Source organism: Anopheles coluzzii, chromosome 2, assembly GCF_943734685.1.
Source record: "Anopheles coluzzii chromosome 2, AcolN3, whole genome shotgun sequence".
In the NCBI taxonomy this organism is placed as follows: domain Eukaryota; kingdom Metazoa; phylum Arthropoda; class Insecta; order Diptera; family Culicidae; genus Anopheles; species Anopheles coluzzii.
In genome coordinates this window covers 3,677,054-3,702,465 of record NC_064670.1, presented here as the reverse complement: position 1 = coordinate 3,702,465, position 25,412 = coordinate 3,677,054, and the positions used below count along the sequence as shown (strand labels likewise).

The 25,412-nt window shown below is 48.4% G+C and overlaps 1 protein-coding gene across 1 annotated transcript in view; it reads right to left on the bottom strand.

Annotated features, from left to right (window-relative positions):
• The window catches only part of LOC120949863 (cell death protein hid), a 56,377-nt gene that overhangs the window by 24,743 nt on the left and 6,222 nt on the right, over positions 1 to 25,412 (bottom strand). The gene's annotated exons all lie outside the window — the stretch shown is intronic.

Sequence of the window (25,412 nt, the reverse complement as noted above, 5' to 3'; positions counted from 1 at the left end):
CTAAGAACCTAGCTCCTGTCGCTCAATACGACGCCATTTTTCAGTCATTTTATGGACTCTGGTACTTTAATGCACGCATCACATCACATTACCCTCAAGGGTCTGGGCAATAATTATGCAAACATCGTAACTGACGGATGAGTTTATTGCAACGTTACGGAGAGTAACGATGCCCTGTCCGTAGTGGCAACTTATCGGACGATATTAACTCACCGAGTGGCTGATAATTTGCTAGCCAATCAATCCAATGCATCTGCAGAGCCTGTGCTGTGAGTTTAACCATTAATCCCGATAGCACCTGCTGCGCCATGGCGTGGATGAGGTTCCCTAGACAGTCGACACGCGATGCGATGTGTGTCGTTGCGGATAAAGGGATGCTCATGATAAAGCGTAATTACATCCCTATTGATGAGACCTCCGCTGGCCTACATCGACACGGTCCAGGTCGTGTGCTATTTTGCAGCGAACCCCTCCGTTTGACATCGATTTCGTAGGTCTCTTGGATCTTCAACAGGCATAGTCTCCCCAATCTCACCGTGCATGTGCATTCACCAACTTCCAGCAACTGAACCATCGATCGTTACAATGTTTGCGATCGGTGTGCATCACAACAAGGGATTTTGTTTTGTAAACAGCACGATCGCGCCCTAAGCCTAACTATTTCCCTGAGGCGACATTCGCATTCTGAGCTTCCTCTCGCAACGGGATCCCGAGCGTTTACAGGGGAATGTAATCCCCGCCGGTCTTCCCTCAACGTCCACCAGCAGCTGCAGCCAGTGGTGATCCTTGAAGATGGCGCAACGGGAAGCTGTAATATCCGATTCTTCTTGCTTCAATCGGCGAGGTGTGTTGCACTGGGTGAAACAGGGTAGCAGAAGTCGTGATATTCTATGAACGCGCGCACTCTCGCGCGATATTCTAACGATCGCGGTGACGATCGGAAACTGGTTTTAGCAAAAAGCGTATACAATCCAAGCACAAGCAGCTCCTTACATCAACAGCAGCAGTTGAAAGGCAACAACAAACAAGAGGAAGGAAAAAAAACCGGCTCCTTTACAGCCGTTCCGAAAGGCGTCCCTCCTGCATCCAGGCAGGGACGGTAGGCAAGGCTCGGGTAGCTGGTCGGTACCTTGCGTAGTAGCATCTCAAGCAGCGATTACTCGCGTGTAGCGTGTGACGTGTGGCGTGGGTCTTTAAGCCTTCCATCGGAGGCGTTAGAGGGCATCGTACATTTGGCGCGCAAAAGCACCACCTCCACCGGTTTCGAGTGTTCGTGACCAGTGTCCGCGGTGCCAGCTGTTTGGTGCGGTAAGGTTCTTGTTTACGATGCTAGTGCGACTCGGCGAGACGGGCACCGCTCTGCTCCAGCTCGCTTGCACCGTAATCGTAGCCCAGCGCGGCAAGGGCTCGGGTCGATGCTGCGGTTTTGGGGGAAGCCGGTTTGCATAAAGTTGCACAAAGAAATAATCAATGCTGGTCCGTGCACGCAGATGGGAGGGGGCACGCTAGGGCCCTTCGGCAATGTGTTGCAACCCCGTACGGTCAGCAACCGACAGCAAACGGTGGCTTCCGTCAACAAAGCAGCGCATGGCGCGTACGATAAAACCCGACGCATCGGAATCGTGTCGAGAGAGTGTTTCAAGGTTTTGTTTTTCTTCTTCGAGATGTGTACCATGACCTAATAGACATTTTGTCGTGGTAATGGATTACGCCTACTTTAAGTATTAACTGCAAACTTTCAACAATGCTAGACACCGAACGGCAAACACCTTACCCATACATAATTTCATGTCCTCTTAGTACAACGACAATAGAACCAACATCCTGCTACCAAAGGTCACCGTCGAAACGAGCCCTTTAAATCACGCAAGATATCGTTAGAAGCGCGTGGACGAAAAGACATAATCGATATTGACCAATTCCCTAAAGTGCCCGTAACCACAGCAACCACGGTCTCTTATCCACAACCCACTGTCTGGGCGGCCACTTTTCGCAACCAGCACCCGAGCTCAGTTTCGTTCTGATCGTTCGCATCGTGCAGCATTCAAAATCGTTATGACCCGACCGCGGACCCGTGCTGCCGTGACGCCGCTGGGTGTGTCCCAATCTGCACAATTTGGCTTCAAGGTGAGGGTTTTTGTGCGCCATTTTGAGCTTCGTGTAGGCACTCGATCAGAGGGGATTTTCACTCTATGCCAACTCTTGGGGTGGGGCAATAAGTTTGATCTAATTGAATATCTGACCGCCTCCAATAGATCCTAGCTGGTAGTCTACGATCTAACGGAGGGCGTATGGAAAACAAATGCAATTGACCCAACAAGGGTGTACTTTAGCTAAATGGCCTACGGAAGTACGGTAGCGCGGAGCATGTTCGTGGCACGAGCCCTATCGGGCGTGATGGTTGAAGTACGGCGGGATTAATTTATTGCCGACTGACTCAAAATTGCAACTTAGAAGCAGTTTGTTATTAAATCACTATTATTCACACCGCTTTCCATACGATATGGATGGGCTGTAATGAGTTTGCTGTTTGTGTTTTCTAGATTTTGGATTTGAACAGACGCTCAATGAGCCATGAGCATGTACGCAGAGCCAAATTAAATACAGAATCATAGAAAAAGAGCTACTTAATCCTTTTTCCCCCGAAGATAGCAGCTCGCTATTGCTTCATCCAAGGAATTGTGAAAAGGTACGTACCTGTAACGAAAGGGAGACGAAACAAAAATTGATTAGCATCAACACTATGGATATACCTTTTACATCAACCTCTCTGATAGATCCCTCCAGGCACAGAATATCGATAAAACCCCAATAGCACCCTCGCATACACAAAAGGGACTCGAAAATCATCAGGTGAATACAGCAGGCTTCAGTTTTGTTATTTTCTTTATCGAAGCGTAAGCAAAGGAAGCACACAGTGCACCCATATGTGAACCACGGCCCAGAAGTATCCTTTCCAAACCCGTAGCCAAAGGGAAGCAAAGTAACACCAAACAACCAGCGATAAACGCGTTAAAGGAAACACCAGCAACGAGGCTCAAAATTGGGCCAGATGTTCTACATTTTTCCCCGATCAGGCTGTACGCTTATTGAGCATTGAACCCCTAATTTACTACCACACGGAAAACGCACACTTCACTAGCAGTGGCAGGTCCTCAATCGTATACAGGAGCCTCTAGGATCCTTTTGCCATGGGTCGACTGCACTGCTCACGGTGCAACACAGCTCAAGTGCTCCGGCAAAGGCCCGAGGCATTCTCGTATTACAGCCCCGAATCAGACCAAGGACAAACGTATGCCCCGAAGCAAATGCTCAAATCTCGCCTTTCGCTAGGCCTTCTTATCTACACACGCACCACCATCCTCCTCGGCCAGCCGTTGGAACACTTCAATCATTGAGGCATAAAAGGAGAAATATACCAAAAAAAAAACATGGATGAGCATGAAACAAAAACCCATCACATACTGTGATGCGTACGGAAGCTTCAAACTGCCGATTGCCAAACGTGCTCGAAGTCTTTTTTTGTTATACACCCTGTCATACCACGCGTGTCCTGCGATCCTTTCTTCGTACGCGACGCCCAGATTCGGTCGCCCGGGGTTTTGTCTCGGTTTTACGATGCACGCGCGTGTAATTTTCCCACACATTTACATTCGTCCGCGCACGGACGAGACAAGGGAGCGTCCTGTTACAAGGAGCACGCAATGGCGAGGAACAAACGCGAACAACGTGAAACGCCTGTTCGTCCGTCGACGGGTCGTGCTTCTGTTTCGTACTCCTGGATTGGTGGTGGGTTTTTATTGCAAGACATTGCCAGCCCCTTACTTCGAGGGAGGTTACCATTTGACACGGTTTGACGCTCGACCTAACAAGTGTGAAATGGCTTGCCAGGAGTGGAGATCGCTCGGGCAAACAACGACAACGACTTGTACCGCGCTGAAGCGTAGGAGCAGCGGTTTGCGTTTATGGTGCGCATTGAAATATGAGCCCAGTTTTGTGCCCCGAGTGCAAGCGAGGACATCGCGATATTGGAGCCCACGTTTAATTTTTCATTCTAATCAACCGACGCAGATCGAGAAAACTCCTATTCCGCTCCGGCAGAAAACCGGTGTCTTGGAGGTGGTTTTAATTATGATTTTACACTGCAAACAAATGTCGGCGATTAATCAGAGCGGCTAGGAAACACAGTTGTATGCACTCTTATTTTGTTTTTTCATCGTTTGTCCCGTTTGAAGTAGACCGAAAGTTATGCATTGGATAGATCTTCAAATTGTTTTTATGCACCTAGCTTTTAAAATTTCATAACTCAGCTGAAGAATATGTTGTGTAACTTGCAAGTCCATTGAGAACAAGACGGCTTTAACATCTCTTACCTTACCTTACAAGCCGCGCGAACAAAACGTGACAAACATGGTGGCGAATATTAATTCTCCAAGAAAGGAGCAAACAGTGATGTAAACTTGTAGTAAGGATTTAAAACAAACATCTCCCTCTCCCTGGCTTACTAAAACCCTAGTACGCAAATGGAATAAAATGCAATGAATAATGCATACCGATTAGTCTACCGATCTCGTACAATTTATTCCACCAGCACGGGCCAAGCCGATTAATTAATTGCAAGACTTAACCCGACTGTAGGAGAGAGGGAGTACGTGTTGCTACCGGTTTTTTGTATTTCTATCTTAACCGTCCCACTGCAATTCTAGTTTTAATTCTGATGAGAAAGTTTGTTTTCCTTTTTCCGTGTCCGCGTGCGAGTTCAAATCTCGAGCACCTCCCACCCCCAAACAGACAACAACCTTTGGTCCATTTCCACCGAGCAAGCAAAACAAGTACGACGGGGGTCGCCAAGTCGACGGTGGCGAAAATCGATGGGCAATTAATATTATTAGACGAAATTATGAAACTCAGCGCACGAGCCCTAGCACGCACACGGATTGGTGCCTCGCCGTACTCTGCGCGTTAGCGCGCAAAGCAAACGGACCAACATAATGAGCCCGATCGGTACTTCCCTGCCGAATGGCACACTCTACAGCACATACACACACAGATACACCAACTGAGTTAATGCTAGTGATTTGCCAGCCACCACGCCGGGATGTCCACCAACGCGTACCGTGCGCCACCGCTTTCACGCAGCACACGGGCGGTTCTTCCGCGTTGCGGCGTTGTGCTGCAGCGCAAATCCGTACAGCGGGAGCAAAATTAAACTAATTTCATCCACGCGTTTCGCCACCGCGTTTGGCAGCAAGCAAACACCGCAGAACTCTTGCCCAAGCCTTATGCAACTCGCGTGAAGGTGGGATAAGAATAGGACACGAGAGGGGCAGGGTGTGCACACTGTTGACTGTCGGGCGAAGGAGGATACGCCACAGCGCAAAAAAAACTGTCGATAAGATTCGATCAATCGATCGTTCAGGAAAAAGGGCAGCGCGTTTGTTTGCGCAGAACAAACCTGCGTAAGAAGAAAGCTTAATCGCCACACACTAACGCAGGCCCCCATCAATCGCCTGTTGCCCTAAACGCCAACGTTACACTCATAAACACCCATCAAGCTGGCGCGGTCAGTGTTGCAAATTATACGATTCTTCATTCATTTCTTCCAGCCACCGACACCTTTGTTTAAGGTGCATTTATTGCCATATTACGAAACCAACCGAACCAATGCTCCCGCTCAAGAGCTTGCGTCCAGAAGCGAGCCACGCAGGGCCACGCGCCTATTAATTTATCCTCACGCTAGCCCGTACGCCGCCGTAAGTGCGGGTGATTCCCGCCAAGATCTATCCCGGTTTCTAAAGCACTTCGGGGTGCTGGTGTGGAATCGGTGGAAAAACTGTGCAACACACAAATCAGGTGGCAAATTGGTAGCGATTCGCCTGCTACTGCTACTTCTTACCCGGTGGAAACGACACACTGAGACTGAAGGGCGCCCTGATGAGGCAAAATTGAAGCATGATTGTGCTCCGTTAAAAAGCAACAACCACCCATAAGCAGCTGATGTATTGAACACACAAACAGAACAACCCATCTCGCGATCGATTCGTGATCATGGAGAGGATCAGCATCATACAGCAGCAACAAAAAAGAGCGCCTTTAGAGACACATAAACACGTAGGCAAACGCACACTCCTACCTCCCCGCAGACACGGGGTAGCCCATCTCGTTCGATTAATACATCAATTCGTTTGGTTTGCGCTGGCAACGTGCGCCAGGAGGTAATGGAGGAAAGGAAGGAGCAGTCCCAGCGATCAAGAAGATGTGATAGATCGCGGATGGCGGGTGGACACAGGAGGAGGGTGCAATCAGCGAACACAATAACGCAAACCGCGACGCTAAACAGGCCTTGACGATGGTCCGAGCTAGCCGCGAACAGCAAAGAAACGCGAATCAGATGGTGAAGAGAAAAAAACACACACACAAACACACACACACCCGGAGAGCCGTGCTCTGCCTGCAATTGCAACTGCACCACCGGTTGGGGCAGGCTGGATATCGGGAAACCAGTAGGGGTTTGTCTCGAAGCCCTCCAGTCCCCCAGGCCGAAGCGAGAGCAGTAAGCGCACGCGTGAGAGAAAGAGAGTGACAGCAAAATAGACCTATAATAAGCATATGTTTATAGCGGGAATAATTTATGAAATGCATACAAATACACACACTCAAGCGATGGGGCTCGTGTGTGCATGTATGGACGTATGCAGGCAACAGAAAACCAGAATTGCGCACGTCCGCTGGAGGGAGGGGTGGCAGGAACGAAGGCGCATGAGGGAGCTTGGAATATTCGCGACACGAGGCACGAGGACTCCTGGCGCGAGGAGGGTGTTCTTGGGGGCAGCCAAGAAACTGCGTCGTAGAATTCAAGCTGCTAGGCTCCGGGGCTTCGAGGCAGCGGTGGTGGTGAGTCGGCGAAGGCACGATACGGCCTGCAGTTTCTTGCCACCGTTCCCCACCCCACCCCGGGTTTCGTCGCTCCGTGCGGCCCGTTGTCGTTTGACGTGCGCGAGTTAGACAAAGAGCGCATAGGATACTGTGTTCAGCGCCTGCTGTGGTCCCGCACGAGACCCTTTTCCACCCCCCCCCCCCCCCCTGTTTTTTGCAAGAGTGTACAACGATCGCGAAACAAACTGTTGGAAAAGTAGCCCACTGGATATCGTCCCTTCGGAACAATTATTAGCAGCGAGCAAAAATCCTGACTCGCATCCTGACACACGGCCCAAGATGGGTCGAAGCGACGATAAAACCTCAACACCATCGCACGCACAGCGCACAAGACCACACCCGTCCATAGATCCATGCCACCGTCCCTGTGTCGCCTGTGTCGACACGAGCATAATACGGACAATGTCCAGGCGTGGAGGAGCTCGGACGGAAAGCCAAGACAAGCGCAACGAGGGGCGCTATAAAGTTCAGAAAAATAACCTCATCATAGCCAATACTCACATACACCCTCCCGGGACGCAGTGCTCGGTTTCGGACGCCGGACGCACCAAACCATTCCAGGCAAGCGGTGGCCCGCCCGTCGTCTGTACGCGTGTGTGTGTGTTTGTGCCAATCTTAGGCGAAGTGATTAATGACGACGAGTGACAAGTTGCGAGTGTTTCTTTCTTCATTGCATTCACGCCGACCGTATCGCCGGGCGTACCGTTTTCCACTGCGGAGGGGAGCACTTGCACACGCGTTGGCTTAATCTGTTGCGCCGTTGCTTAACGAGATTCGCGGAGGCTGATGCCTGGCCGATGGTGGATCGTTTCAGGTGGTACGATGTCATAGGAAAGCGGGCACAGATCGGATCGTTTTTTTTCTGAGATCTGTGTAGCTTTTGCGGTCGATACTATTTCTCGTAAGGATGTGATTCTGGTCTGTTTTTATAGAAACAAGCTAGCGGAATTAAGAAATAGTTGTTTACCATGAGAAATGGAACGTTGTGGGTGAACTGGTATAATTCTTTAGGACTCTTTTCAACAGACTACAGATCTTAGAATCTTATTCCATCTGGATCCAAGTGTAAGAGCAAATTTTAGGAGTAAGTAAACATTTTCTTGAAGTACGTAATTGCTCATGCTATTTTGTAATAGTAATACAAAGCACAAACACTGTAAACATCCACAAAGACCCTCACTATCGCCACAACCAATCAATATATCCGTAGCACATCGTCTGCCCGACTCACTCCCTGGTGTGCCCGCATGTTGCACAAAATTGCAGCACAAGTGCACACATTCACACGCACATAGCTCTAGCCTCCTAGAGCAGCGTTTGCATCGTGTCGTTCCCGTCCGCTCTAGCCACAAAACAAAGAACGACGAAAAACGCATAAAACACACATTTATTTTTAATCACTCGCCATCCCACCGCCCGCTTGCGCGATGCAACAACACCATTCATGACCGGGGCCTGCACTGAGAAAGTGCAGCAAACCGGACAGAGGGGCCGGTGGCGGTGGCGGAACTCTGTGGTGGAATGTAGCCCCGCGTGTGTGACACGGGAAAAGATGGAACTGGAGTTTGTTACATTATTTTAGCGCAATAAGGAAGAGCTTCGAAGACGTCGGGGAGGAAAAAGTCACATCGAACGCACTCTAATGGGGCTGCACGCGCACTCGCCTCGTGTAAGATCACGCTGCACAGTGGCTAATAATGGACAGGGGCGGGAAAACGGATTCGCATTGGAAACTGCGTATCGCCATCGCGGTCTCATCGCGTCCCTTTGACTTTGGCTGATTTATTATCTATGGTTTTATGCATTCCGCTCGCAGCCCCGCCTTATTTGCACTCTCTACTCAGAGTGTTCTATGTCATGCCTCACCCTGCCGAAAAATCAAACTTCCCTCGTTCACTTCAACAACCTTTAAGAAAGTGAAACGTAACCCACACACGCTCGCGCGCGCTCGCGCAAAAAAGCATCCCTGTCCGATCCTTACTCCATCCCAAGCAAGTCCAAACGACGGGCTCGCCCCTCGGTTACGGTTTAATTAACCCTCGCACACCCGACAAAAGGTGGCAAGGGTTAACTGCAGCTAACCCGAGAGAGCCGGGGCCGAACTCTGTACCGAACTTGTTTTATGCCTTTTTGCCTTTTGCTGCTGCAGTTGCAACGGTTCTTGACGGCACTCCAATGAAGTCACTAGCTGCCCATCCCCTCTCGTCGACCCGGGCCCCTCCTTTGCCTCGCTCTCCTCGCACGATCGTAAATCAAACCCACTGCTCAACGAACCCCCCTCCCGTTTGCACTTGCACGCGAGTTTGCTGTTTGCTGGCGTGGTGTGCTATTTGCAATTTTGTCACAGTAAATTAAATTCAACCGAAGAAAAACAACACATCACAGCCCTTTGCGGCACAGCAATAGGAGAGGGAGGGGGAATGGGAAGTGCCTGCTTTTTGGTACACTACGAATGCACACGGGGAATGCACACGCTCCGAACTGAACAGGAAAATGTGGGGGGAAGCATGATGATGCAGATTGTATCCGGTAGATTGGCGTTCGCCAGAAATAGCATCGACAAAAGGATGGGGTTGCACCATACAGCATCACTTCACTGTATCCTTCCTGGGGCACTTGGGGCACTAGCACTGGGGCTTTGGAGGAAACGCTCAACGCATAGAAAAGACACCAAGACAAGTGGAGAACAAACTCGGCAGGGGGCCTTACGTTGCCAAAGTAACGCCAAACAAAACTAAAACAAAAAAATGGTAAAAATACATCCTATTACGCGATGTTTTCGCAGTTCACAAATAAAATACATTATGCAGCTCAGAGGGGGGAAGTTACCAGGCCGCATTCGCTCGTACAGCTGAAAATAGTGTTCTGCTGTTCGCAAAATCACCTCTGAATGAACGCAAACACACTTACGGATGCACACAACTTCCCCGTATCGTACCAGGTGCCTTTGACATGGAGGATGGAGGGTTAAATTGATCGTGCAAAGAATGTTGTAACTTCTCGGGACGGGAGTTGGCGCGATCTTTCCTTTTGTTGGGCGGGAAAAAGGGGAAACAGGAATCCAGATGGATGGATGGTTGGATGCTTCAAAGGAAAGTGTCTCACCCCATTCGGGCGCAAGTGCTAAACGATGGATGCAACACGTGCAGGAAGCATCCTTCAAATGCATCACGATGCACCGGTGCACGGTTGTTCTGGTCGTTTGAGTTGTGTGTGTGTTTTTTTTTTTTTTCTTCAAGAGACTCGCTGAGTGGTACGATTCTAAATGTCACGGACATGTTCCTTCCCCTCCACAAAGCGGTGATGCCACCGTCATCGACTGTTACAGCACAGCTATTTTGTAAAAAGCCAGGCAAAGTTAGGGTTTGAATTTGACGCTTTTTTTCCTTGCTGCTTCCAGTGGTTTGCACAAGGTAAAAGGGTTGGTCGGTTGTTTGCCTGTAGAAAGAGCAGTTAGGTCACTCCGAAACAAAAGCATGCAAATCCATCCAACGCGCACCAACGCTCTGCTCCAAACAGGGCAAGATAGAACACACACACACCAAAGTCAGAATTGAACAGCAGCGGGACAGGAAATGAAAAATTATCCCCGTTTTATTTCACACCCCCCCACATCCACGCGGCTGTTCTAGCGATTGCAACGACACGAAGTCAGGAGAGTTGTCCCTTGCGTACGTGCCAAAGTTCACTGACATTGCGTTGTTTCTGGAACGGGAAGAGGCAAACGATTACCTTTCCAAAACCTAATAACAGCATCCCAACAACAACGTGCTAAAAGACGATGCCCTTCTTACTTGCTTCGTTCTGTGTTTAGTTTCGTTTCGCTCGTTTCGTGTCATTTTCCAGCGCGGTTTTCCCTGCCCGATTCGCTAAAGCATACACAGCACCGTGAGTGTGGGGTGTGTCCACGGGACCGAGTAAAATTGATTCAATTGGCTTTTTTTTATACCAAAGGAAGAGTTTTCGTGCCGTTTAAATTGATGCTTTACTGTGTCCAAGGGACTTTAATTCTTAATTTCATTCGTTTTGGAGAAGTGTAAACGTTTAAATCAAAGAAAGCAAGTGTTTGGTGATAATTAAGAATGGAAAATGAAATAAAGAATCTTTTACAGATATCTGTTTTAAAACCAAAATAGAAGAATAAAACATCGAAAATGAAACACAACAGCTCCACGAAAGCACAAACGACACAAAGAACAGTTGGAAATAAAAATAGATAATTGAAACTATCAACACCAGCCTGCGAGGTGGCGAAAAGATTGTTAATAAATGATTACGCCACAGCAGCATAAATAAAAAAAAACCCGAACCCCAAACGACCGAGCACCACCATCGTTACAGCATGGACGCTTGCCGCTGCAGACTACATTATCCCATAAAACAAGAACGACAAAAAAAGAATAAACTACTCTGCAAAACGCAGCCCGGTTCCTAGTCGTTGCACTGCGTTTTTTTACTCTGTTTACGTGTGTGTGCATGTTTGGCTGGTGGTAAATCCGTTCCCTTCCCGTTCGGGCAGCGAGTGTCGCGGTAGGGTGGGACCGGTTTTATTATAATTGTAATACGTGTGTTTGACACAGATATAATAATAATTTGTTCGCGGACGCGCGCGCGCGCCCGCGCAACGTGGCACAATTCTCGAAGGGCAACTCGGGGCGGCAAAACCCGAGATTTAGAACTACCAACACGGCCGGTACGAGCGGAAACGGTTCGAACGTGTGGCGCACGTCCGCCCCAGAACGGTGAACCATTTCGGAGGCACGAGCCCACGGTAAATTAAAGCTCCAGCGCCAGTCCTTTGCTTGTTTTATTCATTTGCGTCGGTAGTGGTAGGGCTTTTTTGTTGTTCGACTCGTGCACTTGCAGCTCTCGTGTGACTTGCGTGGAGATGCATGTAGAAGGAGTGTTTTAACATCCCTGTTTACATACCGGTCTTTGATCTGTGCGGTTCGTGTCGGTACATCATGCAAAACGACAACCAAACAGCGACGATTACTGCACACCCCATCTCGCCCCCATCTGCCACCGTCTGTCTGTCCCGTTCCTCCCACTGCCCATGCGGTCGGGGTTTGCAGAGCCTTTTGCGAAACATAAATCGTTTATAACGTTTTCACTTTATTGTCATATCGCTTATTAAAACATAGTTATCGTCGGGGGTGGGTCACTGGCAGCAAACGCCAAGCCTTCAAAGCAAGCAAACCTGCAATGATAGTGTTGACCAGCGCAATCATGTGCGAGAGGAGCAGCAGCGCAATGGTGTTCTTGGGATGCAATTTGCCCGTCTCGTTTAATGATAATGGTTTCCAGTGTGCCCGGGTGAAGCATCTGCCTTGCTCGCAGGAGAGATTATCTCTTGCGACGACGACGGGCTCGGGGGCTTGCGTTGGATAATGTGTGTTACTTAATTGCGGCCTGGAAGAAAGTCTGATCCGTTGCCACATGTCGCAAGATTGTCGTTCGTTTGGTGGAGATTAATAATAGGATGTTTTATTGCGAGGTAAATTACGTATCAAGCGACCGTTGTCTGCACGCAAGCGGCTGTAAACGTCATAATAGAAACTGAAGCGATTGTGCTGTAGATTTATGAAGAGAAGACTCTCCTGCAGTAGTTTGCGCTCATTTTAAAAACAAATAATATTAATCCTAAAGTGAATGAAAACATCAATCCTCTATTGCAGCATAAATTACAAACTGCAATAAAGACACAGGAAATCACAGCAAGAATCACAAAGAACATGCTCAAAATCACGATTATGCAACGCATCCAAGCCCTTCTCGCTACTACCGTCACCGCGAGCTCCTTATACGGATGGTTCATTAAACTTTATTCTTCCCGGAATTGGCAAACCTTGGCAAGACGTGAAAAATCACCCTCTTTAGCTTTTCACACACTCTCTGTCTCTCCTTCAAAACCTGGCTACCAGTGCAGTACTCCAATCCAAAAAGGTTACAGAATTCACTTAAATGCGTAACACGTGTTTGGTTGGCTCCACCGTCTCCATCCGCGCCACTCCCTCGACGGTCCCCGAACCGATGCAACGGACCCATCCGATGGATTCGTCAAGATAAAGCATCACCAGGGTGTGTGTAAAGGAAGCACACTCCACCCTCCTGCCCCAACAGCACCATGACGCCAACAGCACGTGTACGCTAATGCACGGGCACTGTTCATGCGTAGCCTGCCTGTGTGCAGCTTAAAAGCTTAATTGATTTTAAAGTCTAACGGTACAAAACGGGTGCGACCGGTGGCCCACCGAGGCCCCCGCGCATAGAGCTGATGCGCGTCCGTTGTTCTTGGTTTCGCCTAGAAAGTGACCCAAACCGTAAGGAAGGAGAGATGAGGGAGCCACCGCAAGAACCTGTGTATGGAGCGGCACAAAGGGGAGGGGGAATAAGGGCAATGTCTTCCCCACTAAAACATCGACACTAAAACCCTCTGCCAAATGGGGCCCTCTGATTTGATGACCATTTGCACCCGCTCATCTCTGCCCGTGTCTCTTGTCTGTTGGGGCTATCGCTTATGCGCCTTATGCTCGCGCTTCATCGAACAACACGTCTGCGGCGCGCGCGTGTGTGTGTGTTTGAAGCCCGATATGGCGAACCGAGCGGAGCACGTCTTTATTTATTCAAATGACGAATTAAAATGTTACTATCGTTCACTTTACACCCGTTTGCTGAGGTTTGCCTTTTTATGCTTTCCTCCACTGTCATTCCGTTCTCTGCCTCTGCCTTTCCCTTGCTGTTTGTTTTATGGGAGGATCTGTATGGAAGAAGCAAAATGCAAACATAGCACGGACCAAAGGAAACATATTTCGTACAGATTGTTTCCAGTAGGAGACCAAAAAACATCCCTAAAAGAGGTTTATGGATATCAAAAAAGGGTACAGAAAGTACACTGTGAGTGCCTTTCTTAGGTGCCCGCTCACACACATACACAGTATGGCACAGTAGCAATGATAACAAAGTCAAGTTGTTAATGCATTCGTGGAAGTGTCGATTAAATGTGGAAGAAAGCGGGCGTCGAAAAAGAGTCCATCCATCCAAAATGCATCACCGAGATGTGCGTTGGTCGGAGATAAGCATCTTGAAGCGGCAGCACCACCACCACCACACTGTCGTGGACGTGAAATTTGTGCCCAAGCGGCTCCACCACTACTTTGCTGCGTACGTCGAAAAGATCACGCAAAAGATGTTCTCGAGGGTTATGATTTCTGCTTCATTTGAGTAAGAGAAGGGTACGGGGTTGGTACGGGGCGCTGTGGGGGGAGGAGAGTGATTATGCTTCTTGTTCGTTCGTACCTTCGCTGTAAGGGTCTCGACCAAAAGCCAACAGCCCAACAGCCGCAGGCGAACAAGTTTCAGCAGGTTCGTACCTGTTGTCGATGGCCGCCGGAAAGGCTTACGTTCTGTTCGGCTCGGTATCAGAAGAACTTGATAGCACGCAGTGGTTTTATGTTACGATATTGAAACGGGGCGATTAAAGATGGAAGTGAAGTTATGAAAAGTATGCTTTACGATTTGTGAGAGCAATCATCACAATTAAAAGGGGGTTACATTATTTCCCTTTTAATGCCACTCAACGGCATTGCAATTAATTGAAGCTATTTAATCGTTTTCGTAGTGGCAAGAGAGCGGTGTTTTATATGAAATATTGATTTAAAGCCGTACAACAGTATACTTTTATGACGATCAATTCCCTTTAAATCCTAGAAGACGCTCAAAATAAATCAAAATGTAGCATCATATCGAGCACAAATCAAAGAACTTTTTTATGTGCGCTTTGCTTCAACCTGGGTCACTTCTTGCTTTCTTTTCCCCGAATCAAACCCCCGACAAGTGATGCTTTTGAAACGTCAAATGTTTATGTTAAGCTGGTGGGTACCCCCTAAATCATAACCCTATCACTGTTCCAGTTCCACCTCACGGAAGCCATACGATCCCTCCTTACAACCCCGAAGTATCGATTTGTCTTCAAAACCCGCATGCCCCGAACAGCCGAACCGTATGGAAATGAGGAGGATCTGCTTGTTTTACGTTACAGATTTTTCCCGCCATCGTCCCCCGAGGACTCACATCCGTGCCTTGCAATAGAGCCGGTGTACAATTACATTAGACTTGATTACATTTGATGAGCTTTCTTCGCTTGAATCGTTTTTTTTTTTTCGATTCTTCTATCGAGCCTTGTCCTTGTTGAGCCGATGTTTGGGGCGGAAGGATTCGGACGTGGCGTGTTGCACGATAGGGTTTTGTTTCCTTTCCCAGGACATAATGATGATACTTTACTGTCGCTCTGGGTGCTGGTAGAGTACCTTCCTTGCTTTGGAGCTGTCGTCCATGAATCATTGGAAAAGAAAGCAACTCAATACGTCTCTCCTCAGTGTACCGGCCTTGCCAGGGAGAAAGAGAACCAACATACGTATCTAGAAAATCATTTGATATGGTTCAGCTTGCCCCTCCTCTGCTAGGGCGTCGGGTTAAAGGTGATGTAAACGTGTCATCATAGCGTTCAATTTCGGGTGAACCGTGGGCAAAGGATCATGCCCGGGGCATTGTAAAGCAAATCAAGGTGCCATCGAAACCATCACTCATCAACTCGTGTCCGTGCAACTGCCAGTATCAATTTCCCGACATAGATTTTTACTGTGCGAGAGGCAAAAAGCCCTACAAAAATTTAGACCTGCTTGCCGGAGACGAAGCATGAATAATAAATTATATCCTCGGGAAAGGATTTCTTTCTATCCAACCGACACTCTGCTGAATCAACAATTACTCAACAGTTCGTAAGCACAATCTATTACGAGGCTCGTTTGAAAAAAAAACGCACCCTCCTCCATTGCCTACGAGACCAGCAAACAGCGAGCAAATTATATTAAAAGGCGATTCCCATCCCTGCCAACTAATCGCACCTCATTTCACTCATGCCATGCCGAGGCGCAAGTACAAAAGTAGCCAAAGAAAATCCGCTCAAGAGCCGTCTGTTTCTCTACACCGACCCCGGCACCCTGGTGCAACCGGTCGATGCACTTGGCGACGCAACGAAAGTCGTCAAAGCACGCGAAACGAACATTTAATTCGGAGCACATCTTCCCAAGCGCGAAACGAGCGGATGAAGCAAGTAAGAAGATCTGCCCCGCACAATTATGACCGACGGAAACAGGAAGAGAAAGGCCGAGATGGACGGGGCAAGGTGGAAAAGAAACGTTTTCTTAGTTAATTTAATGACCAGCTTGGGACACATCGTTGAAACAACAACAAAAAAGGCGACGTTCCCTGCCCGGCCGTTGGTGGATGGTGTAATTAAATAATCGAAAGTGTGCGGTCAGAACGGTGGAATCGTAGCTTCGTTCTCGGAAAATTCTCTTCACACCCCTCAGCAAAAGCTGATTTTACGCTTTGGGACGCTTCCGTTGCCATGAGGAAAATCCGTCCCCCAGGTGCATGACCGGACGGGCCCAGACCGCCGACGGCGAAGGATATTTTCACTTTAATTATTATCTACAGCGAGCGCACTAGCAAGACCTAGAAAGGGCATAATTTTTAATGATCCTTTAAAAGGATTGCTCCAACCGACCCTGAGGGTTGCCGTTTTTGGAGCCCAACACAAACTGTCTGCTCGGACGACGCTCAAGGATTCGCAATTTCCGCGTTCGATCGAGTTCTAGGATTTGTAATCACGGATCGATGGAAATCACGAATTTACTCTTGATCGTCTGTACTTGATCAGCACCATATTAAGGTCGCACACTTACTAAGCTAATAAACCTAAATGGGGTGCGCTACACGATACGGGTGAGCGCTTTTCATTGACACGCGGGATTAATGCACAATCCACATTGTCCCGTATATTTATTCAACAATTACTGATCTGCCTCAACTCATATGCGCACATATAATAGCGCCGTAATTTGCAGTGTAAAGTTAGCGATGCGAAACATTAGCCATCATCGTGGCAGCGGCGTGTCAGCAACGCACGATAGAGGATCCACCCGAACCAGCGCTGCACCAGTGTGGTCACTAACCTACCTCACTAACCTGGAGTGGGATTAACATGTTGTGTTCTTTTTTTTGCGCTTCCTTTCTACTTCTCTCGTTCCTTGCTTTCCCTCGTGTTTCCCTGCCACGATGCGTCTGTTTGCACTTTGCGCATGAGTCACACCTGAAGGGGTCTTTGCGTTTAAAGAGACCAACGCACCGGCGAACCTAGAGAACCTGTTTCCCGCATGACACATTGCTCTGGCGCTGCTGTTTGTTTATTCACGCCGGAGGAATCTGTGACAAGTGACTAATAGACACTACGGGAGAGGCTTTTTGACGTACAAATTCATAATCATCAAAAGATAATAAAACGAAATTATTAAGATGCTACCTTTGTGGATGCAACATCGTAAATTGAACCAGCAGGAACAGTCTCAACAGGATTGAGATGATTTCCTGATACGTCTGATCATATCATATCCAAACCAATCTTTTTATATCAACGGCACGTGCTACATCTACACGCCCTTCCAGAGGCAATTCATACCGTTTACTGTCTGAGCTACCTGAAAGTGGGCCTTTTCCGTTCCAAATTTTGCATTCAATCCGTAACATACGCCGCACAGAAACATCTATAATATCCATACCATCTGTTCTGGACCATTATTGGATTCTTCTGCACAGTGATTGAAGCTTCGATGTGCGTGATGAAAGCAGATATGGTATGATTTACTCCTCGGTTCTCGAACGGATTCCCTTTTGCATGTGCTACAAAGACTGCTGCTGTTAGTGTTCATGTCTTGTCGAGCTATCGATATGGTTTTCTGGATCCACCCAAAAGAAAAAAAAAGAAAGCCTGCCCCAAACGCATGGGTTCGCAGAATTCAATTTCATGCTCGCTTCGCCACTAATGACGTTCGTTCGGCAGGCTTCATCACGGACGAGCCTACCCAACGAGCGTCATGTTCGCAGCATGAATCATTATGCCCTCCCGAAACGCGGCGGATAACGCGAGAGTGAACCGATGGACGCAAGAGAAGAAGAAATAAACTGCTCAGTAGCATCAACAGTAGCATCGATCGACTTCTGCAACTTCCTTCTGCTCGTTCGAAACAGCACGTCTTTTGTGCCCAGCATCTGGTCCGCTTCCCTAGCCGCGGCGTATCCAATCCATCTCTTCGATTCCGTTCTCCCGGAGCCGCTACGATGGCTAAAGCTTTTGCGATGATTATCCATCCACGACGCTTGATAATCGTCTTCGTCTGCAGCGTCGTTTAACTCGCGGGGTGGACAGACAGCACGCGCGCGGGAATGGAACGTGGCTCCACCACAATCTCGACCTTTTCTTCCCGTGTTCGGTGGACCTCCGTAGCTTACCGGTCATGATATTGGCTACCGTTTTGCGCTTTCGGAAAGCATAAAAAATGATGGAAAATTTGCGCTGCTTGCAGCGCACGGCACGGTAACCCAAGAACAAATCCGTCCGGCGATGATTCGATACGCGTGTTACCCGGGTGGGGAAGGAGAAGATGCTTCAGGTGAAAGATCTCCAGCCTGGCCGCATCAGTTGGGGTGTACCGAGCGAGCGTAGCAAAATAAGCAATGAACAAGATAAATCGACAGACAGACAGGGCAGCATTTGGAGTGATGAAATCGAAGGGAGAAAGGGGCCCTGGACGGACGAGCCCGGCCAAACCTTCATCACCCCCGCTGGGCACGCGTGAGGAACGGTGGAAAAAGCCCAAAAGGGAGAAGAGCACACAAAAAAAACGAGCAATAAACATGTTTTAACATAAATCGAGCTACTGGTGTTGCGGTCGGACGAATCCAATGGCACAGGGGGAGAGGGGTTCGTCGCTTGCTTGAATTTATAATATTTTTCTCCGCAAGACCATCGCGCCAATGCATCGAACGGATTGTCTTTTTGTGACAGGTAGCAGAACCCTTTGCTGTAGAAAATAAATCATCGGTAGAGCTCTTGCCCATTAAGAACTTTAATTGAACTCGCTAACTACTATGCGTCGAATGCATTGATTTTTCATCTTTTATTTCAGATTTTTTTTCTCACCCAGCTATGATTCTACAGACCGATAGCGATCTTTGATTTCTTAGCTCGTGCCAAACCCGTTGCTTTCTTTAGCTTCGTTCCTCCTGTGTGCTATTACAATACGATAACATCTTCGATATCTTCTACGACCGAAGCATTCAATTCGATTCGCTTCATCCCGTGCCCATGCTTAAACCATAACCAATCATATGCTTGAGTGGTAGTTGCTGACCGCTACGTATAAAAAGCGATTAGCACAGGTTGGATCGCCCTACTGCGGTACGATGCGAGAACAAATATGTTCGATAGCAAAAATAAAATACATTTCCGCACCCAGTTCTGTTAGGCAGGCGATTAAGCACGCAAAATTGATCGATTCCATCGAACTCTGCCACGGCAGCAAGATGTTTAATGCTTATCATTGGATGGAAAGGCCCAGTTATGTGTGGCGAGTGGGTGAAAGAAACTGCTGCTATCTGGCTGATCAGAAGTATCAAGAAAAAGCAGCAAAAAGCCATGTTTTGCACCGGAATGAAAATAAATCAACCGTTTGCATAGATTACATTTTGAAACGCATGCTCATCCATCAGACTGGAGCTGCACCGTGGTAATAACGTTAGAATAAGGTTTATGGATCTTGAGAGATGGGAATCGGCTTTTGCAAGGCTTTTGCATTTAAATAATGATGGCGATTCGTTTCTTCAATAATGGTTGTTAACCTATTCGCGGCTAATAATCAAATCAGAATTCTAAAGAGATACTGCTCTTTATGGTTTTAATTCATTTCTAAAGTACAATATATTTTTATAACCATATTTCAACCAACAAAACGTTAATATTCTCCCTTTTACAAAATGCTGTCTATTAAATATGCGTTCCACCAGCAGCTCATAAATATTAAACACCGCAAACGCCCAGGCAAGCAAAACAACCATTCTACCGCAACCATTATTCAACAGCATTTATAAAAAAAAAAAAACACTTTTTCGGTGTTCTAACCCACCCACCCATTCCCCACTGCGGACAACAGTGCAGTTTATCCATTGCAACACAGGACACCGCACTATTAGCCCACCCAACCAACCCCCCCTGGCTGTATCGAAATCCGGGGAGGTGTTAGAAAAGGGATCGGAATCGATTGCTTTGTGGTTGGTTTCACGATTAACTTTGCAGCACGGTAAGCGGGCCCAAAGTGGTTCCGAGTTCGAGCTTACTTGAGCGGAAAAATAGCTACCACCGGAGCTGCTGCACCAATGAAGATAAAAGCGAAGCGTTTGAAAAAAAAATAATAAAACACACACACACACATACTCGCGGTGCAACAAAGAAACACGGAGCGGAACCAACGAACGGGCAAGTGTTATTTCCAGCTGGCCACCACTAGAAGAAGAGAGGGGCGCTGGGTTGCAGGGGTTCAGGTGGCAAACCGCGAATGGATCGTTGTGAGTCATATATTCTCATACAAACACACACACACACGCACACGTATTTATCCATGTATTGGTGCGGGTTTGATTGCCATCGCGATTCGGCCCGGTCGCGCTTCGGTCATAGATCATGCACCGTTTAAATTGTCATTTCCTGGCCCTTCCGCTACGGTTCTTCCGCTTATGCTCTGGCCCGTCCCGTGTGTGGGTTGTCGAGCTTTTGTGTGTTTGCTGTGTGCTCGCGTTTCCAGCCGAGCGGACTTCATTTGCTAATCGATCCGTTACTCACAGCGTCATAATTCACCTCAAACTGCATTACAGTACCGATTAACGAGGACGAGGGCGTGGTGATGGTCGATGGAAGAAGCGGGGAAGCTCATAAGATATGATTTACACCTAACATGCCGTAGCAGCGCACCATCCGCCGCATGTGTGGCTGGACACATTTTCATCTTCCATTTGCAAATTCGGCAAGGACTCGGCTCCTCTGGTCCGCTTATCACTTCAGTTGCGTTGAGGTGCGGGATAAGGTGGCAATTAATTAGATAATTAACATGTCGCTAAATGCAAACCAGCGGCCACCAGTCCTCTAGCTTCACACTATTTGCACTTCAAACCGGCTGCTTGCTCGAACGCCATCGTAGACGAACCGACGCCACGGCGAACAGGAAGCGCTAGAAGATTGCGTTTCCCTCTTCCGACTGACCGCCGTTTGTTCTTACGCGTCGGCATCGGACACCGAGGTGTGAGGTTGATGTACCGTGTGTGTGTATGTGGTTGTTGCTACGTGCTTGCAACTGTAAATAATTGATGCAAGTACCGCATGCAGTGCATTTCCCAAAACGGGTGAATCATATTTACTCCCCACTGCGCACCACGCACGCTCCATGCTGGCTGCTCGTTGTCCTGTTTAAAGTCTAGCGGACTTGTGTATGTTAATCGATGCACTCCGCTCTGTTGCAGTAGAAGGTTTGTCTGTGGTAAGAATCTAACATTAAATGCTTTAATATTTGAACAAGACTATAAGGTCAGAAATTAAATTTCTTGTTTGAAAGATTCCAAGCATCAGACATTGATTTCACGATGAGATTTCAAAACAACCATAAAACACAATTTGCTCGTGTTGATGATGCCATTGACCGTCTGTCGCACTGACTTGCATGATTCATCCTGTTCCGCTAGCTCCATTACCTGCCGTGCAAAGCTACATCGCTACTGTAAACAGCGATCCGCTAATGAACCTCCAAATTTGTCACGGTGCAGCGATCTAACGCTCGGCCACAGTTCACAGCAGGTCACAAGCACCAGCACAAAAGGTCGGCGCGCGGAAAGTCTTGAAAGGGACGTTCACTCGAAACCCTTTTTCGGTCCGTCTCACTCGAACCGCGGAAGCGAACCGAGCTGCTTGGCTAATTAAAACAGTTTTTACACCGCCAACGATACCAATCGATAAGCGGCGTGCAGCGCCGATTGCAAGTGTCGCAAAAACCAGCTGCACCCGGCGCCATTTAAGGATGCACCCGACTGATTGATCTTCAAGGCGGAGCAAACTCCCATGCGAACGATGTCGCCGCAGCCGGAGGCCACCATTCCACCACGGAGCAGCATAGAAAGAGTTGTCAATGTCAAGTTCGATCGCCGTTCGGTTTATGTTCGATGTTGTTTATGGTGCTTGGCATGTTTGGCCACTTAAGGAAAACACACGCCATATCAACGCAACGGTGGCGTCCGAAGGGTTTGAGGCTCGATTTAGAACCAGCAGCTACGCGAAGGATTAGACACACCGTCGCCGTACCGTCGATGGCTATGGAAATGCGGAAGCAAAACCGGTGCGCTAGGCCGATGTACGGAAGCCCGATTTTTTTCACTGGCGCTCGTGTGGCTTCTGTCGTCCCGGGGGAGGAAATCCACACTAATCACTCGTCAAAACTGTCCGCAGTAGCTTAGAGCCCGTGCCCGGCAAATGGGAGGCTGTCATGCGATTTTCAGCCAAAACTGCCCAAACACGGCTGGCTGGATGGTCGAGGATTAGCGAACGACTGATTGATCCTTTGTTTGTTCGCGTAATTCCCGTGCTCATGTGGAACGAAGCTTGCCACGGTTCGAAGGCACCGTTCTGTACCGTGCTGCCGTCTGTAGTGTCTAAACATTCAATCGTGGTTTTACAGTGAATAATAGCTCAAACCACCGTGTTCAAAAAGGAAACAAGTCGTTGCATACAGTGCCGCTTTACTGCTAGCATTTGTTGCAAATCAAGAGTAAAGCGCTTTTCCTAACGATCTGCGGACAAAAGAATTCCCTTTTACGGCCGACCGATCATTAGCACATCCTCCCGCGCGGGGCAACGAAATTAATTAAGATAACCGTAACCCGTTCGGGGCAGCGGTAGAAACCTGCCCCGGCACAGCAGCGTTCTTACTTTTTCCGCAGAAATCCTCCACCTTTTTTGCACCGGGGGCATGCATCGCACCAGTGAGTGCGCGTTTTAATTAGCGCCGCTTGCGAATGCTCGCCAAAAGGCGCAAGGTGCCGGCTGCAAGCAGGGTAGAAGATAAGCACACAATTGCATTGACATGTGCCTCCACATTGGCCGTTGAACGACACCCCGGATCGTGGGTGACTCTAGTGCAGTGCACACACACAGACATTTCTCCGACCGGCGGCGGCAGTAACAGTTTCAAGTGCAAGTGCAAGTGCACAGATGCGTGAAGGTTGAAAGCGACGTGCATTAGCTACCGCGCGAGGTGGTGGTGTTAGAGCGCTTCGGGGGAAGAGTCACTAGCTGGAGCTTAACCATTAAACCGGTTCAAAGATGGGCGCAGGAACGGAATCGTTCTCATCTGTGCTCACCGCTACAGGAATGTGTGTGCAGGGGCGTTAATAAGCTTTCAGCTGCTGAGCTTGCCCTGTGCTGTACGCGCTAAATGCAGAGCCACAACATACTGCTATTCCACTATGCCTCGTTGTAAAGTAGCACAAAGGGTACGCTGGATCAGTGTGTGGCCCCTTGAAAATGGGTTCCAAATTCGACCAACAGCACAGACGGCAAAAGGTGGTAGCTACAATCTCATAGGCACAAGTATTTAATAGGTGCAACCAGAGATAGGTACTTTCCCGAGCGCTGCCTTCCATGCCGGTGTTCGGTGGTGCTAATTTCATGCTTCATCGCAAACCTAACTCGGGATGCAAACGCAAGGTCAAGAGAGCTCGGGATGCAAACGATGCACCTTTACGATTCCCGACCGACAGGACGGTGCAACAAACGTATCGTTTGTTGGCGTATTGCCACTGCCACTGTCGTCGTCGTGGGAAAGATGGAATGGTTTTCAGGTGAGCACTGGATGTGTTTAGGCGTGTCTTTGACGGACACTGACGGTGCTCCAAGGGGAAGACATGTTATGACCCAAGCTGCCATAAAAAAATATTGACTTACATGTTATTTCGTTTTTTTCTACTCTTTATTGCAATATCCAATCAGGGGTAAAGCTGTTTCCCTCCGAGATTGAACACATTGGAAAATGCATTGCATTCTTGTAGGGCAGTGCAAATTCACCCTTGCACAATGAATCGAACGAGCGGATGAGTAATAAAAAACTAAAGCTCCGTCAGCTCCAGATTGCGCTGCAGAACGACGCAGTAAGCCGCGATGCATGACCGATTCTTTCCAGGGCAGCAGTTTGCAGTGTTAGTTGCTTGTTGGTGGGAAAAAATAAGCTTGATCGCATATAGGTGCCAGAGCAGAGTAGGAAACAAAATCGAACGATCTTTTATAGGCCGATCGTGGAGTGCACGGGCTGGATGCACGCGCCCGCGACTTGACAAGGGATGAGTCACCGTATCGACGGCGAGGGCCTACAGTTTGTGGAAGATGACCGGTGAGCAGGGCAGGGTAGCAGCAAGGAGGAGAAGAAAGGTACGATAGCTCGCAAGATGTATGTCCAAGAACAACAGCAACTAGATTGCGTCGGATGCGCCGTGTCCGTTTGTGTTTGCTCGATGAAAGTAGTGCCTAGAGTGAGGGGCAAGTGTTGGAGCCGCAGTCTCTCGCCATCTCAAGCAATCGAACCACATAAACCGGTGTACTTGCGCTGCTGACGCTGACTCACGACACGTGCCACTCGTTTAAGCTGCCCCACAGAGGGGGCTGTGTGCGTGTGTGTACCCTTTTTAATCATATGCAGTGGAGCAAAAATTGAAATATTAACAAAACTGAAGCTGAATTTATTCTCGATGCGTTTGTGTGTGTGTGTATGAGAGGTAATTTAAAAGAAAATTATAACATGACATAAGCATGTTTTCCACTCCCGAGCTGCTCGCACTGCGGGAAAAAGGGAGCAGAAAACTCGAAAATAAGTTTTTCGATTCAGAACGCTGAGCGTTGAATGGCTGCCGGGGAGGGGATTAGACACACAAAAGGCATCCCTAAAATGAAACCAGTGAGCTTCGAGGGCCGAAGTGCCAAAACTGCCTCCAGCCTCGTACACAGGTGTTGGCGCGCTCGCCGTTTGCCTACGGGATGGAAAGCAGGCTCGCTTTCCTCAGGCTCCCGGTGGAACAGCGTGACGCAGCATCCCAGCAGCAGCTAACGATGATTTCTTGATTCTGAACAACTCGGAAATTTTGACAGTGACGGTGTAAGTTTTCGAACCCGTTTGCCACCTAACCCTTTTGCCCTTCCTGCTGTTGCTCCCTCTCACTGCTGCTCACTGGAAAAGCCTTCCCATCGTGCTTGAGCAGGATAAAATCGGGCGATTAAATTTTCGACACTCAATGGAGTTTGGAAATTGAATTTTGGAGCTGGTTTGCGCCTATGTTTGTGCTCTCTGTCTGCCGTACATGCGGTTCGAGCGGTTTGAGCAAATCGATTAGAGCGTTCTTGGCATGTGCTTTCACTGGGAACTGCGCCGAGCAAGATGTCTCTGAACGATCGTTCGGGTTCGTGGGGGCTGTTGTGATGGAAATTAACGAATTCATTTACAGTTACAAGCATCGCGCACACACGGTAGCAGTCGGTGCTTGTTGTTAAT